This window comes from Tupaia chinensis, unplaced genomic scaffold (genome assembly GCF_000334495.1).
Source record: "Tupaia chinensis unplaced genomic scaffold, TupChi_1.0 Scaffold000047_1, whole genome shotgun sequence".
NCBI classification, from domain to species: domain Eukaryota; kingdom Metazoa; phylum Chordata; class Mammalia; order Scandentia; family Tupaiidae; genus Tupaia; species Tupaia belangeri.
The window spans coordinates 2,154,512-2,158,852 of NW_006159505.1; the positions used below are offsets into that span (position 1 = coordinate 2,154,512).

Below are 4,341 nucleotides of genomic sequence, written 5' to 3' on the forward strand. Positions count from 1 at the left end.
CCCCTTTATTCATGCGGAGGGTATGCGTATGCAATTATGAGAGGGAAAAAAAGGGAGTGAGGAGCACCACTCACAGGGTGGGCCAGGTCCTGACCCCCTTCCTCTAATCTTCCAGCTGGTCAGAACTTCTTCATAAAGAAATCATTTATTCGGCTCATGGTTTGGAAGTCCAAATTCTGGCGGGGCTACCTCATAGCAGAGGGCTATGCATCCAGAATGTTTTTCAAGGCACCAGCTCGGGACTTGAACTGTGAGATCTCAAGCAGAGCAGCTGTCCAGACTCTTCTGTCTCTTCTGGTCTCATTTCCTCTCCTTATATATCCACTAGAACTTGATCATGAAGGTCCACCTTAATGACAGCACACCCAAAGGCCCCACACTGGGACACCCTGAAGGGATTAAGTTTTCAACTAACAGAATGCTTGGAGACATCCCACTACAGCCCCTGAAGACCAAACTCCAAAACATGAATCTTTGTGGGGATAAGCCATTATCCAAACCATCACACTACTATTTGTGGGCTTTTTGGTTTTGTTTTTAAATTTGCCAGAGGGCTCTCATTCTTATTGGAGGGAGACAGAAAAGGCACCCACTGCTTTCTGTCTGACATTTTAGTGAGGCTGCAGTGGCCTTTGCTGCTCTCCTGGCTTGACGATGCTGCCCCAGGACAACAACAAGAAGAAAGATGCCAGGAAGTCAGCCACGAAGGAAAAAGACCCAGTGAACAAATCTAGGGGCAAGACCAAAAAGAAGTGGTCCAAATGCACAGTTAGGGATAAGCTCAATAACCTGGTTTTGTTTGACAAAGCTACATATGACAAACTCTGTAAGGAAGGTCCCAACTGCAAGCTCATAACCCCAGCTGTGGTCTCTGAGAGGCTGAAGGTTGGTGGTTCCCTGGCCAGGATGGCACTTCAGGAGCTTCTTAGTAAAGGACTTATTAAACTACTTTCAAAGCACAGAGTGCAAGTCATTTACACCAGAAATAACAAGGATGGAGATGCCCCAGCTGTTGGTGAAGATGCATGAGCAGTCACGACCAACTGTACATTTGAAAAAACAAAAACTTTAACCGAAAAAGAAAAGAAAAGGTACCCACCATAGGAGATAGCTATGCCACAATTCCTTCTCCTCCATTTTTCCCGCCTTTTGGGATCTTGGGGCATGTATGCACATGTACCCGGCATGTTTTACAAGCTGCTGAGTCTAGGACTCGAACTACACAGTTGGCCTGATGGTATCCAGCAGCCTTAACCACCAGACCATTGGCTGGCCCCCATTTGTGTTTTTGTTTGTTTGTTTTAGTTTTGTTATAAGGTATGTGTGCTTGTCAGAGAGAGACAGAAAGAGACAGAGAGAGAGAGAGCGAGAAATCACCTCCTAGGAGGAATGGCCATGCTTCAGTTCCTTCTCTTCATTCTCCTCTTGGATTTTGAGCATTCATACACATGCGACTGGCATGTTTTTCAAGCTGCCATGTCTGGGGCTTGAACTATGCAGTCAGCCATACGGAATCCAGGCTCTTTAACTTCCATGTCACCAGCTGGCTCCCATTTGTGTCTTTATTAAAGAGGATTTGCCTTAGGGTGCTTGTTGGAGAGAGAGAATAACAGACACAGTGAGAAATCATCCCCCAGGGGGATGGCCACACTGCAATCCCCTCTCCTCCATTCTCTTCCTGGGATCTTGGGCACCTACACACGTGTACCTAGTGTGATTTCCAAGCCACTGGGTCTGGGACTCAAATTGTGGTCAGCCACGTGGAAGTCCCCCTATGCTATCTGCCGGCCCTCCATTTGTGTTTTATATGTTTGTACATATGCATAAATATCTCCAAAAGTATCCACAGTACACTGTGCGTGATGATGTCTCTAGAGTAGAGGGGACTGGTGTGTGTCAACAAGGATGGTATGTTCATACTCATTGTTGGAACACAGGAAGACTGTGCTGCCCAACCTTCTAGCATGCGTGGCCTCACCAATGGGACTGTGGACAGAAGATGGTGTCGCCACAGGTCTTAGGCACTCAAGAGTCAGTGTGAATCCTTCCCTGTGCTCCCACACCTCCCGCCCCATTCTGAACGAGTGGGATGAAGGACCTTCGGGATGATGGCGATGTTGGGTGGACCCAGCTTGGATTGGAGTCACTGCTGGGGAGATGTTATGTGTTCATGTGTAACCCACATTGTGATGTGAGTGAGAAATAAATCTTTGTTGTATTAAGTCACTGAAATTTGGAATACTCCATGTGGGAGATTAAAGGTGACCAGAAATGTTTTTGACACTCCTGTTATTAAAAATGGGTATCAAAAAAAAAAAAAAAAAGGCAAAAAAAGAGGGACCAGCAGCTGGCGTAATGACTATGTCGCTGGACTCACATGTAGTCGACCATGGTTCAAGTCCCAGACCTGGTGGCTTAAACTTACACCAGGTGCATGTGCGTGCGTGCCCAAGATCCTGAGAGGAGAATGGAAGAAAAGGGATCGTGGTGTGGCCATCCCCTCTGGAGGGGTGATTTCTCATTCTCTGTCTCTTCCTGTCTTTCTGACAAGCTCATGTGCCCTATAGCAAAAATCTCTACACACAAACAAAACAAAACAAACAAACAAAAACAAAAAAAGAAAAAAGAAAAAAAAAGGAAAAGAAAAGTAAGCAAGCATCTAAATCCCTTCCCCTTAAGTCTTGGCTGGACTGTGACCTGTGACTGCTTTGGCCAACAGGATACAGAGAGGTGATGCAGAGCTAGTTTTCGCATTACATCTGCCCCCACCCAGCCCCCCATAGAAATCAGGTCTTTCTTACATAATTAATTTGAGATAAATTAAGTCATGCATTAAATGTAAAAAAATGTATTTGTCTTCATATATTATGAATGTTATCTAAAAGTTGAAGTGAATGTCATAATACAATCTTTTATATTCAAAAGTAGAAGGTGAATTTTTTAGTCAGCATTAATCACTTCTTTATCACATACTATTCAGAAATGACAGAATTGGGTCAGCAGGTGGCTTGGTGGTTTGGGCACTGGACTCCCATACTTCTGACTGTGATTTAAGTCCTGGACCTGGCAGCTTGTTTTCTCACTCCCTCCACCCCCCCCATCTCTGGTGAGCACACATACCCTATAGCAAATTAAAATAAGAAGAAATAAAATAAAATATTTTTAAAATGACAGAAGTATGTAAAATTTCCTAGGAGTATTTTTTGAGTCAAAAAAGGATTAAGGGGCCAGCAGATGGTTGGAGGTTAAGGCACTGGCTGACTGCGTAGTTGGACTCCCTCACCTGGTGGCTCGAAAATCACGCCAGGTATGTGCATGCCTAAAATCCTGAGAGAAGGGATTGCAGCGTAGCCAGCCTCTTCAGGGGGTGATTTCTCACTTTCCCCCTCTCTGTCTCTTTCCAATGAGTGCATGAGCTCTATAGCAAAAAGATGAAAAAAAAAGAAAGGATGAGGAACCCTGCCCCCCTCCCCCCCATAACTCCTCCCGAGAGGAATGGCACCCATATGCCTCAACACTGGGCACAGCTGTTGGTGCCCTTCCAGTGCACGCAGACCCTGAGACCAGCCAGTCCCAAAGCACGTTCATGGCCATCATCAGCCAGCCTTCGGCCTCCATGGGCACCACGACCTGCTGGATGTACCTCTGGTGAATGTTACCTCTCCCTGTCAACACTAGGACTCCTTCAACAGACAGGCCAGGCCTGGGCTGGGGATAGAGGTGCAGAGATAGCTGGGACCCTGAGACTACCTCTCGGTTCTACCGGTACTACCCACAAATCATGGCATGGAGGTGACTGCAGTGTCGGAGGAGGTGCAGACCTCTGGGGGACATAATTCAGTCTTAACTCAGGGCAGGGGCAGAAAAGTGTTTTTTTTTTTTTTTTAAGAATTATTTTATTAAACTTTATTTATTTATTTTTAAGTTGACTAGAGAGGGAGGGAGAGAGACAGAGAGAGAAAGTGAGAAAGCAAGCTGCTAGGTCCAGGACTCGAACTGTGGTCGGTCATGTGTGAGTCCAGTGCCCTTAACCACCATGCCACCTGCCGACCCCAGAAAGTGTTCTTAAAGGAGGTGATGCAGGAGTAGGAGCAGAGCTGGTTAAAGGGAGGGTGTTTCACACATCAGGCACAGCATGAGGGTCCAGGACCGTGACCTGTAGGGACTGAGCCCAGTTCATTGCGGTTTCAAAGCAGAGCAGGGTACACTGTTTTGTGTCACTGCCTTAACTGCTTTCAGAGTCCTGTGTCCCATACCCATCAGAACCTCAACAGGCCAAGTACCTGCAGGACTGCAGGCCTGCCCACCTGGGGTCCCATGGCCCACTCTCCTGTTCTCGGC

The 4,341-nt window shown here is 46.6% G+C and overlaps 1 pseudogene; it reads left to right on the top strand.

Moving 5' to 3' along the window:
- The first annotated feature begins 369 nt into the window (after positions 1-369).
- LOC102469355 (40S ribosomal protein S25 pseudogene) lies at positions 370-1,072 on the top strand (annotated as a pseudogene).
- The last annotated feature ends 3,269 nt before the right edge of the window (positions 1,073-4,341 follow it).